This window comes from Gadus macrocephalus, chromosome 18, assembly GCF_031168955.1.
Source record: "Gadus macrocephalus chromosome 18, ASM3116895v1".
NCBI classification, from domain to species: Eukaryota; Metazoa; Chordata; class Actinopteri; order Gadiformes; family Gadidae; genus Gadus; species Gadus macrocephalus.
This window is the reverse complement of record NC_082399.1, coordinates 18,423,370-18,436,874: the sequence shown is the minus strand read 5'-3', so window position 1 is coordinate 18,436,874 and position 13,505 is coordinate 18,423,370. Positions and strand designations below refer to the sequence as shown.

The window sequence follows — 13,505 nt, the reverse complement described above, 5'->3', positions numbered from 1 at the left end:
CGTGGTTTTTAGAACCATGTAAGGATTAGAGGGGGCGGTCGATAGCAACCACCATAGCAACCATGACGGTCGAGTGACTGGATGCAGCACCGTTGAAAAAAATCGAATACCACCCTATACACAGGAGATTAATGATATTTAAATTATTATGAACATGAAGTCTTTATTTGCATGGGTTTACATTTCTTTCTGTGTAGCATGGAAAAATCAGAAAAAACACTCCCATTCAAAATGCATTGGTTTACATGTCGTTCTTTGGAGCACAGATATTTTTATTTATTTATTTATTTTCAGTTTTTGAGGAGGTGCTTCAAAGATGCAAATTTTTCTGCAATAATCCAAAATCCAATGGAAAAACCCGTTGGCTTTTTGTCAAGGGAAACCAGGGCGACGCTCACTTCCGGGTTGGCCAACATACGTCATCCCTCCACCACGCTAATACTGTAAAAACACATGTTCAAGTTGAATGATAATGCATGAATTTATTCTTTGTTCTGCCATAGTATTTATTTAAGGGGGGGGGGGGGGGCATACAAGTATTTTGGCCATAGTGGATCCAGATCTGTTCCAGAGCATTTCAGCACCAGCACAGGGTTGCCAGGTCCTGCAAAAAGCGTCCTGCCCACATACCGTTCAAAATCCACCCAAAATGTCCTAGAAGCAGCCCAAATAAAAAAGTAATTCCACTTTGGCCAACGTTTTGAAAGTAATAATAATTGAGGGAATATCTGTTGCTGTTGTTTTAGCAGCGAAATGCATTGTGTGTGTGTGTGTGTGTGTGTGTGTGTGTGTGTGTGTGTGTGTGTGTGTGTGTGTGTGCGTGTGTGTGTGTGTGTGTGTGTGTGTATAACACGCTATTTTATGTTGAAATGCGACGTAATCCAGTGTTCACAAAAACGTACTCAACGTATGCTTCAGGCGACTAGGTTGGCTCCCAGATATACGTGTTTCTAACAAGATGATATCATTGTTAGAAACAGTAACGGTTTAATAACACAAACGAAACAGAGCTGCTAGTTTAGCGAAAGCAGCGTCCCTAGCAACCTGACGTCGTTGAAACATGCGAGCGAGCCGATACAATCTTTCTAATAACTATAAAACTAAAGATCAGACGCAATCACTGACTAAAGATTATGCAAGTAAAAAGTATATTTCTCGCTAGAAATGTTATTAGAAACAAGTTTAACGGTGATTCGGTCCTAAAATAGGCCCATTGCATTTCCCATTCGATTAATAAAGAAAATCAAGCCTGAGCCCGTGCACGTTCTGTCCGAGCCCGGCCCGCCCCGACAGATTTACTGTAATTATGAGCCCGAGCCCGATTTCAACCCAATTTTTTTTTTAATTCTCCTCAGATTAGGCCAATAAACCAATGATAAAATAAAAATAAAAACGCTCGATCAAAGGCCCGAGGATAGTGGTGGGAAATATCGGCCCGACCCGGCCCGCGGGTCGGATCGGGTCGGGCTCGGGCAGAGAATCTAAACACTGACTGGAACTACTTAGCAGGTGTCTGTAGGCCTATATCAGGAGTTAATACACACCCTGCAGCCAATCAGAATACGAGTATTACCCCAGACTGTGGTAAAAGCAATATTATTCACGAGTTATAATCAAGCCCTACACATCAATATTAATGATACCCATTAAATACGGTATGATTTCTAGATGTCATGGCAACGTCCGCTCGCGACACTGGACTTGCGAGGCATCGACGCAGACTTCCATTCATGTAGCCAAAAACAAGACAATAGATCTATGGCTACATCAAAACATCAAGACATACAATTCTAAAAATAACAGATGAAGCAGCTACCCTTTTTTCCTTCGCGGTTTGCCTACAGAGAAGCGCACCTGCATTTAATGTATCCGTGAATTGTCACAATTTCTCAGAATCAAAGGTGAAAGTAGAGACGGGTGGCCTAAAGCTGTCATATTGTTCACAGACAAGTTTAAGTAGAAACGGGTGATCAAAAGCTGTCATATTGTTAGTAATCACAGACAATTTTTAACAATAAATGTTCTGTACGGAGCTCCTTAAGGGACATTAGAGAGAACGCTCCCGGACAGAACCTTAGTTTGGAAGTCGTGCTTAGGGACACGACAAATACTTCCAATTGAAATACATGGGTTTGAAATTGGTGCTTTTTGACACGAAATTTTTGAAAATACGTGTCCCTGATCACGTTTCAATAGATTATATAACGTGACAGTGTCACGTATTTTCGTGAGACCCGTGTTCCAATACCCGTACTTCCATGAGTACACTTAAAGGAAGTACACCATCTGCACTATCCGTACTCACTTGAGTACGCTAATTTTTCAGATGTGAGTGCTGTTCCAAATTGAGTACTCTGTGGTGCACTTACCGGAAATGACGATCACGACTGCCGCCGCGGCTCCTCCCCCGCAATAAACATCCCGCTTTGAACGGTGAACTCTTTACGCCTAGCAGCTATAAAAAGCTATAAAAACTACAAAATGACTATTAATGCAGGCTATGTGGAAAATGCGCCGACTTTGGCTCAGCCTGGCTCCGCCTCTTCCGCTACGTAGCTAAGATGGCTGCCGTTGAGTACGGAGAGTGTCCTTCGATCCACACTTCACGATTAGCCCATTTTGAGTACGGCATCCGGGTCCTTGAAGTATACTTCTTTTCGCCGGATCTGAATTGGAACGTACTGCGTACTCAAATTTTGAGTACGCAGTACGGACAGTACGGGTATTGGAACACTGCCCGGGTTGGGTGTAAGTACCATATCGGCTCGGCTTCCAGATCAGCTCGGGGTCCGTCGTGTGCTGATTACGTCACACAATATCATTGGCTGTACGCTTGAATGGGCGTACATTGTGATTGGCTGTACGTCGGACAGTTGTGATTGGCTGTTTTGTGCTGTAGCTCTGGCTGTAGTCATAGCAACCACGTAACTAGATGCTGTACGTCGGAGAGTTTTTTTTTCCCCGGAGATGGCAGCAGCTATGGAGAGCTTTTATGCAGAAATTAAGCATTTCCTAGAAACGAGTGTTTACCACACTTTAACCAACACTAGCCCGAAACCAGAGAGCAGAAAGGCAGTGATTCGGAAGGCATCAATAAGATACACAATAAAAGGTAAGTCACACAGTGTGAATTAACTTTACTTAACTTTACCTTCCAACAGTTCTTCAAAATAAATGTAGCATGTAAGATAAAATAAAAGTATTATCATACTACCGGGTACTAAAATCCATCCTAAATAAGTAGGTTTTAGCCTAGATTTGAACGTCATAGAAAATATTGTCTGTTGCATCTTGTCTGGGGTGTCTTATCATAGCCCTCTTCCTTTACTTTTTTCCTTCCAAGTACTATTAGTAATATTAGCTGTTCAATTCAATCCATATTTGAAACATTTCAAGGCCTTTTCGACTTTCTGGTGCTGCTTTTAGTCATAATATAACCTACCCAGTTATTATACATACATAAACACTAGGGGTTTAACGTAATTGGCGAACGATCCAACTGCATCGATGCAACGCCCAAACATCGATGCATATCGCTGTATTACACGCTTTTATTATTGTATATCTCCTTTCGCGGGTGTTTGTGAAACTATTTCTGCGCAAAGCGCCAAGCCACTCGTATCCGTTCACCGGTTAAACGAGGCAACAGCGAGCACATGTGTGAGCGCGAGGCTGTTTCCCAATGTCAAGGAAGCATGCTCAACGGCCGCCCTTTTAAGGACGCTAAGTCATAGAACGCCGACAAGCACTGTTCCAATGTTGAGGACACTCGAAACCCGCGCCATTTTTGCGTCCTTTGTTTTTGAGAATTCCGAGATTTTTCAAGGATGCATCGCTGCATCCTAGACGAGCCAAAACTACCCACAATCCTCTGCGTTCACTGGGCGGGTTCTTGAAAATGGCAGAGCAGTACACGTTCAAATGAAGTGAAGTTATATTAGCTTTCAGAAATATTTTGTGCCGTATTGCTTTTTATAGATTCATCATGTTAATGCAAATAATCAAGCCTAAAGACCTGTGCCACTTTTCAAACGTTACGTTGCTATATTTTGCATGGACGTAGCTGGTGTTAAACACCACTGTCACCAATGTCAATTTACTCGCTCACAAGATTACATTATTTAGGTATACCTGTTTGTGTTGAATGGTTTTTTTAGGGTCAGCCCAGCAAACTGAGGCTTTTGTGCGCCTTAGGGTGGCGCACAAACATTTGTTTACCGGTGGAAGGGATAGTGCCACTATCCAATGTTGTAAAATTAATGCACAACCTATCATTTGCAATGTTTGTAATTTTGAATGAACGTATATAATTGTATTTTATATGATATACTTATGTGTTCAAAGCACTGGTAGATTGTAGGCATATATGAATGAATGAATCAGATCAGTTAAATAATATATCCAAATAAATACATGTTTATCATCTCTTTCTTTGTCTTTTCCCCCCTGCATAATAGTAATCAACCGTACTGTAAATGTGATGCATGAATTAAGTTCTCAGACAATTTCACTTAGTTTTATAAAAATTAAATGGATTTTCCTTTTAATAAAGACGATTCGATCAACCGCAACAAAGCTTTTGTGACTTCCCCAAAGAGGCTCCATGCGAAGGAGACATGACCGCATTCATAACAGACAAAAGTCAAATAAATATCGATCAGCTTGATTGCTGCCATGTTTTATTCATAAGCCCACATGTGTCTACAAGCGGACACGCAGTATTAAAAAGCGGAAGCGCTTCCACACTACCAAGTCGTTCCAAAGTCTGAGGCTGCATCCGAATACTTAGTACATACTATTTCTGTCCAGTGTCTACTACTTGACCATACTACACTTGACTGTGTAGTACGTCTACAGCTATGCGTAGAACGCCTCCGAACGCTTCCGAACATCGCCGAAACTCCACCGGAAGTTTGGAGATGACGTATCTCCCCTCAGATGCCGGCAAAATTACCTTGATAAGTTACCTGTTTTCCGTCTTGTCATCGTTGCTATTAAATTAAAAATGTCTCTTTTTACTTAATTACTTACTTTACTATTTTACTCTTTTTAATGTCTCTTTTTTTCGCCGCTTTCTACGACGTCTTTCTGGTGGTGACGAGTCAGCCATCTCTTCTTCGTTCGTTACTAGACTCCTGTTGCATTGTGGGATAGCGTAGTGAAGTCCGTGGTTTACTTTGGCGGTAGTACGCATTCGGAAACGTCTTCCGTACTACAGAATGCATACTGAGTATTCGGACGCGCTATATTTTTTGCGTACTACAAAATGCATACTATATAGTATGCAAGTATGAGTATTCAGATGCAGCCTGAATGTTACAAACGCCCGGACCCTCTGCCTGGGTCCGGTACCACCGGCCCGAGAGCCTCTCCGCTGCAGTCGACCTGGCGGAGAGCCACCTGCAGCCCCCACCAACGGCCCAGCGACCACCAACACCGGTCCCACGCACCGGTGCAGCTGCCCTACTACGGGACAGGCCAAGCCCGGCGCCGAGGGCAAGAGGGGGGGTCCCCGTTCCGGAGCGGGCATGTGAATCACCTCCCACTCCACAGACGGGCGCTCAAATGGCAGGGGAGGGGTGCTGGAGGTGCGGGAGGTCTGGTCACTTCCGGCGGGATTGCCCTCTAATGGAGGTGGGCCAGGTCGTCCGCGTCACCAGTGCCCCGTCTCCTCCCCACGGTCCCGGCGAGGCGTACCGTATCCCGGTGAGGATACAGCGGGGTACGCACCAGGCGCTGTTGGACTCGGGCTGCATGCAGACCATGATCCACCAGCGTCTGGTGCGGTCCGAGGCATTGGTGGAGGCGTCGAGCGTTTTGGTGAAATGTATACACGGGGATGTGCACGAGTATCCTTTGGTCCCTATCGAAATTCGTTGTGGGGGGAAAAAGCATAGGGTTAAGGCGGCGGTTAGTTCGAGCCTCACGCATCCCTTGATTCTTGGGTTGGATTGGGCTGGGTTTCCACAGGCTGTTAGGGGGACTATTGGGGTGCGTGCACGACCGGTAGGGACATGTAGGTCATGTGCTGTGTTCTGCGCCGAGGCGGGGGCGGACGACACTGCTCAGGAATCGGGGGAGGCGGGGGATCCCCAACCCGAGGTCCCAGCGCCGAGGTTCCCGCCGGTGGAGGATTTCCCCCTCGAGCAGTCTCGTGACGCCACACTGAGCTCAGCCTACGACCAGGTGATAGATATTGATGGGAGTAAGGTCCGGCCAGACGCAGCGCTGACTTACCCACACTTTATAGTGGTTAGGGATAGGCTTTATCGGGTGAGTCGTGACGCCCAGAGTGAGGAGGTTGTCACCCAGTTGCTGGTACCCAGGAGCCGCCGGGAAATGGTTTTCCAGGCGGCGCATTATAACCCAATGGCGGGCCATTTGGGGTACGATAAAACACTTAACCGGATAATGGCCCGCTTCTATTGGCCGGGGATTCGGGCGGAGGTGCGCAGGTGGTGCGCATCCTGCCCCGAGTGCCAGTTGGTGAATCCCCCGGCCGTCCCCAGGGCTCCCTTACGGCCCCTTCCCCTGGTGGAAGCCCCCTTCGACCGCGTTGGCATGGACATTATCGGGCCATTAGAACGTTCCTCACAAGGGTATCGATTTGTGTTGGTCCTGATCGACTACGCAACCCGATACCCGGAAGCAATTCCATTGCGCAACATCTCTGCGAAGAGTGTTGCGCAGGCGTTGTTTCATGTCATATCGCGGGTGGGAATCCCGAAAGAGATTCTCACTGACCAGGGCACCAATTTCATGTCACGCACGATAAGGGAGCTTTACGGGTTGTTAAAGGTCAAGGCCATCCGCACAAGCGTCTATCACCCAGCCACGGACGGCTTGTGTGAGAGGTTTAACCGGACGTTAAATGATCCGTAAATTCGTACACGAGGATGCTCGGAATTGGCATCAATGGCTAGGCCCTCTGTTGTTTGCAGTGCGGGAAGTGCCCCAGGCTTCCACGGGGTTTTCCCCATTTGAGTTGCTTTATGGGCGCAAGCCCAGGGGCGTCCTGGACCTCATTAAAGAAAACTGGGAGGAGGGGTCCAGTGACAGCAAGAACGAAATCCAGTACGTCATGGACTTGCGTGCGAAGCTTCACTCACTAGGGGTATTGTCACGTGAGCACTTGCACCGAGCCCAGGAGAGTCAGAGACGCCTGTCCGACAGAGGGACTAGATTACGCGATCTCACTCCAGGGGATAAGGTCCTTGTACTATTGCCCACCTCTAGCACCAAATTACTCGCGAAGTGGCAAGGGCCCTTTGTGGTCACATGGCGGGTTGGGGACGTGGATTACGAGGTAGCGCGCACGGACAGGGGCGAAAAAAAGCAGGTCTACCACATCAACCTCCTAAAGAGGTGGAACGATGCGGTCCCTGTCGCGTTTGCGTCGACGTTACCGGAGAAGGAAGAGCTCGGGCCGGACGTCCCTAGCCCACGCCCCCACCCCCCTGTTGGTCAGGGTGAGGGTCTCTCAGGGAGTCAGGCACGGGACGTTGCCGGTCTGCAACTCCGGTTCGCCGACGTGTTTTCGCCCCTGCCCGGTCGCACCCCGCTAATTACTCACATCGAGACGCAGCCCGGTTTAACGGTGCGGACACGCCCCTACAGGCTGCCCGTCCACAAACAAGATGTGGTGCGGCGCGAATTGGCAACCATGTTGGAGTTGGGCGTGGTCGAGGAGTCTCACAGTGACTGGTGCAGTCCCGTCGTGCTGGTGGGGAAGCCGGACGGGTCTGTCCGGTTCTGTGTAGACTACCGTAGGGTGAATGCGGTGTCGAAGTTCGACGCCTACCCAATGCCTCGGATCGACGAGCTCGTGGACCGGCTTGGCATGGCCACCTATTATACGACTCTGGACTGCACAAAGGGCTACTGGCAGATTCCGCTGTCTCCAGCAGCCCGTGAAAAAACAGCCTTCTCCACTCCGCTCGGTCTTTACCTTTAGCGGCTGATGGACCGGGTGTTACGGCCCCACGCCGCGTATGCTGCTGCCTACATTGATGACATCGTCATCTATAGTGGAACGTGGGAGCAGCATATGCAGCAGGTGGCGGCCGTCCTTCAGTCGCTGAGACGGGCCGGGCTCACGGCCAACCCGAAGAAGTGCGTAGGGAGATTCAGTATCTGGGGTTCCACCTGGGGCGGGGGAAGGTCCGGCCGCAGGTCGGTAAGACCGCGGCGGTCGCTGCCTCCCCTCGGCCCAGGACCAAAAAGGAGGTGAGGCGGTTCCTGGGGCTGGCGGGCTACTATCGGCAGTTCGTGCCGAACTTCTCCGACCTGGCCAGTCCCTTGACCGACCTCACCCGTAAGAGGGCCCCAGACGGTGGTACCTCGCGTTGCAACCCTTTAACTTTCGGGTCGTGCACAGGCCTGGGGCGCAGATGGCCGTGGCGGACTTCCTCTCCCGCTCTGGGGGGGGGGAGTGAGTTGGCGGCCGGATGTGACCCCGTTCCGGGCCAGAGATCGCATGCAGTGGATCGCCGAACGCACGGACTCTCCTGGACATTACTTCCAATTTTAGTTTGAAGTCGCTGTTTTGTTTTTGATTTTGCAAATAAAGACGCTCCCAGTGCGGGAAGACGAACTGTGGCCTCCCTGCGCTCATTGAACCTGCTACACAGGCTCTTTAATTTAAGCCATAAAAAACCTTTTGCACTTAAATGCAATTATGTGGCACTTTATTATTTGTATTAAAAATGGATTGTTTTTGTTTTAAATATCCGGTAGAGCAAAGAAATAAATGATGAAATTATAATAAAGTTGATGTGAGTTGATGTGAATGTAAGAGGTTGTGTTAAATGGGCATATGATATCGTCTCATATCGATCGCATGCCCCTGAATCGAAATCGTATCGCGGCAAACTTTTGATATCTGCAAATATCGTATCGTTGTCCAATGAATCGATATAATATTGTTCAATGGCTATGAAAAGTTTTTGTTTGTTTGTTTTGTTTAAGCCTTGTTCAGTGGCTATTGTAACTTTACTCTTGTATTGTGTATTTAATGTATGTAGTAATGTAAGGGAACCCAATAATATGAATTCTGATGTTCTAATTCAATATCCTCAATATTTTAGGGGGGGTGGGGGGATTCACATTTTTTGGGTGATATCATTGGGTTTTCTTATAACTTTTCATAGCGGTCAGTTTTTCTGACACAAATACAAATACGAGGTGGGTAATTTGTATTGCTTATGATTTATTTTGACAGTGACATAGCTCATCGCATTGCTCCAGGCCAGTGGACAGTCAAGTTTGGTAGAGACATCAAGGTACATTTCTCCTGCATCTCATGCACTTGCATGCACATGTGTTCTTTTTGACCATAACACGGTTATATTGCCTATCTACCACCTTGGCCATTCTTACAGGGTTTTCATCACCAAACCACTGGAAATAATTGTGGTATCGACATAGTTATGGTAAATTGCTTTATAGTATCTAGTATCTAAGTGTTTTTGTATTATTTTAACAAATTAATAGAACTTTGCCTTTCACAGAATGCACTCAGCCTGAGCACAGATGCTCCATTTTGGTGTACTGAGGTCAGTATTATGTAGAGACAAATGCATGAACAAATAGACAAATTGTGAAGTACTGATTTCTAACTGAAAATGACCATTCCTCAACTTCAATATTCTATCATTTATTTTAGAGAGACATGGCACACATCAGGAAATGGTGGTGCATTAATTTGATGGAACGGTTCCAGATTGATGGGTAAGACAACTTTAAATGTAACTTCCTACACAACATTAGTTATACATTAGTTAACCTTTTTTTTTCTGACACTGTCACTCGAAAGCCACGGACAGAGGTTTGCATACTGGACAAATGAGGCCACAGCATTGCTCCAAGGATCATTGCAGCCGATCTACAGGATCCCGAAGACCAGAAAAAGGGATCATGAGGTGAGCATGATGTTGGTGGCAGAGGACACCCAGTGTCATGCTCCTTTTTGTTATTGACTCATTGTAACGACCCAGGTGGGTCTCTCAAGACTCTGCCCATTTGCGCTGGTTGCCTGTTCTGTCACCTCCCCTTTCTTGTGTGCAGGTCTCAGGTGTGTGCAATGACCCTGCTGATTGGGGAGTGTAGAAAAGACCTGCCGTGCCAACATCCGGGGCTCTCTCCTCTCCTCCGCTGGCTTTAGGCTTTTGTTTGGTTGTTCCCATGACTGATCTCACACCACACTTTTGGTTACATTACATATTACTGACTTACACCACACCCCATTAACTTTACCGTAGTTTCTGTTCAATCTTATGTAATAAATCATTGTTATTCCTTTACCCTGCATGTGGCCTCCCCAGTTTATGTTCATGCCAGAGCCAAGCATGTTACACTCATTAATGCAATTCAGGTTTCTTATTCTTACATGTCTATATTGATACATAAATAATTTTCCCTCAAAGGTTCAGTTTGAAAAGGCCGACAGGTGCTTCATATTGGAGGTAATCTTTATTTTTTAACTAGAACCTGTACACCTAAACATCAGGGGAATGTGTTAATAAGCTTGATTTTTCCTGACCTATATTTTTTCTTGAGTTAGAAAATCTTTGTTTCCTCATCAGATCCCAGTCCATCATGCTCCTTCACTACTATGAACCAGGTTATGAAAGCTTCTCTAGTCCGACTTTCCCGTGCTCTGTGTCTGTATTGAAGGCCTATTGGAGGAGGAAGGAGAGCTCTGTTGCTATTGGCTCTCATCTGACGTCTAATGAATTCGCTGTTGGGCGGCTCGAGTCTACAGAGAGAAACAAGGAAAACAAAAGCACATACTCTCATATTAACGCATACTCAAACACATTGGCTGAGAGCTCGACATTTAATCTCGATGCATGGACACTAGATGCACAAAAGTGTACGCCTGTGAACGTGCACAGACTCACACACACGCACACACACAAACAAAACTCATGCAGACACACTCAAAACCACATGAACAAACAGACACACACACACGCACACACACACACACACACACACACACATACACACATGCAATTGCACAAACAACACACGCGCAAGCAAACTTGTTGCAACACACTCACACCACCATTAGACGCTGCCTCTGTGTACCCCCCCGTCGGTGCTTCTCGTTGTCAGAAAGACCTCAGGGCCGAACCGGAGGGGACTCACAACATAGCCGCTCCAGGGAACCCTTTGGACAGCATGCTGTTCCCTCTGAAATATTCACCATCATGTCTCGATTTTAGCAGCAGAAGGTGTGATGTTTGTCAGATAAAACTAATGTTTAGATTTGTGCTTGTTGTTTGTTGGGCTGTGTTCCAGTTTATTAAACATAGTTATATTTCCTTAAAAAAATGACTTGATTCCTATCGTTCAACTCTGCTGTTACAAACTGAAATTGGTTTGCTCATGTATGACCTTTCTGGATTCCACCAGAAACCAAAGGACTTTTCTTTGACTGTCTTCTTCCATCCATATATATTTTTGTTTCATCATGTTTATCGTGTTTGGGTTGGTTCAAACATAGGAAATTTCTGCGCAAGTAAATAATAATAAATAATAATAATACATTTAATTTAGAGGAGCCTTTCAAGACACCCAAGGTCACCTTACAGAGCATATAGTCATCATAAATCGTTAAAAAAAAAGAAAAAATAAATTGTGGAAAAAATAAATAAATAAATAAACATAATAAATAAAGAAATTAAAAATAAATAAAACAAAAACAAGACAAAACAAAACAAACAAACAATCACGTCAGACGTTGTGTGCGAGTTTGAACAGGTGAGTTTTGAGTTGTGACTTGAAGGTTGTAAGGGTGTCTGACTGTTTCATGTGTGGGGGGAGGGAGTTCCAGAGCCTGGGTGCTGAACAGCTGAATGACCGGGCACCCATTGTAGTGAGTCGTGATGTGGGGATACATAGTAGTCCAGCAGAGGTTGAGCGGAGGGAGCGGGAGGGAGTGTATTCTTGGAGGAGGTTGCAGAGGTAACTGGGGGCTAGGTTGTGGAGAGCTTTGTAGGTGAGGAGTAGGGTTTTGTATTGGATGCGGTAGTGTACTGGGCGCCTGTGAAGTTGGATGAGGACAGGGGTGATGTGGTCAGATGATTTGGTGCGGGTGATGATCCGGGCGGCTGAGTTCTGAATGATCTGCAGTTTGTTGATGAGTTTGGTGGGGAGTCCGGTGAGGAGGGCGTTGCAGTAGTCTAAGCGTGATGTGACAAATGAGTGAACTAGGATTTCAGTGCTGGATTGGGTCAGTGATGGGCGGAGTCTGGCGATGTTGCGGAGGTGGAAGAATGCAGTCCGGGTGATGTTGTGAATATGGGGTGCGAATGAGAGGGTGTTGTCCAGGATGACGCCGAGGCTAAATGTTATACGAATCTCGCCATCTCCTTTGTGGAGGACGGCAAAACCATGGTTCCAGCTCAAGGGCATTCCTGAGGTTGACTACTAAAAAGTTGGGCACAATCTGTGATGTCATACATAAGACCTATCAAATCGGAGTCTTATGCCGCTTTTCCACTGCATGGTACCAGCTCGACACGACTCGACACGACTCGACTCAGCTCGCATTTTTTGCGTTTCCACCGCGGTACCATGGTATCTGGTACCTGAAGTGGCTGCTTTTTCTAGTACCTACTCGCTCTAGGTTCCAAGCGAGCTGAGCCGATGCTAAAAGGTGACGTCGGCAGACGGCCGGCGACTGATTGGCCAGAGAGTGTGACGAAGTCACGAGAGCGACATGGCAACCATGCTGGTAACATCCATAGCCAACATGTTCCACTTCTCCAACTTCTTCAACATGCCAGCTAATAATAGTAATGTGATCGATGTCCTCCATTGTTGTTATGTGGGTTCTGTCCATGTGTGGGTTGCGTATGTGTTGTTTGCGTCGCGTACACAAATACGTCACTGCCCTTTCGCGCAGCCGACCCCGCCCACGTCCAGGAGGTACTTTTTGCGGTGGAAAAGCACCCGTGCTGCTACCGTGTCGAGTCGTGTCGTGTCGAGTCGTGTCGAGTCGAGCTACATGTGCGGTGGAAAAGCGGCATTTCTGTCTAATTAAAATGAAAATGAATTGACCAATTTACACAACAGAGAAGAGGTGGACTGGCTGGGGCACTGGGCATATCAAGAATTAGCATATCCATAAATCTGGATATTTCTACTGGACGTTATTGGTGTTGTCGGGATTCTTGTGCTTTCTTTTCCCCTCCACATAACGCAGTGCCCAGGCTCTCGTCTGTCGCCATGTTGATCCCTTTAAGGGACGATCCCGATGCTGTGGTGCAAACTGCATGTCTTCACATCGTTTCCCATCCACCCAACGCGCATCTCAGGGGCGCAGCAGCCTAAGTCATCTTCTAGACTCGGGGATGTCACAGATCTATTTCTGACAGCGGAGAGAAAACTAATATCACACAGAAGAAAAGGGATCAAGCACATATGTAGACAAGCACAGCGAGAAAATAAAAGATTCCCCAGGGAGAGAAGGTCTTCATTATGTCACCTGAAACGCT

General features: G+C 46.7%; 1 long non-coding RNA gene across 1 annotated transcript; it reads left to right on the top strand.

The window, feature by feature from the left end:
* The first annotated feature begins 9,508 nt into the window (after positions 1-9,508).
* LOC132446278 (uncharacterized) lies at positions 9,509-10,268 on the top strand. The gene is made up of 3 exons (XR_009522803.1): positions 9,509-9,554; positions 9,665-9,729; positions 9,815-10,268. It is a non-coding gene; the product is annotated as an uncharacterized LOC132446278 (long non-coding RNA).
* The last annotated feature ends 3,237 nt before the right edge of the window (positions 10,269-13,505 follow it).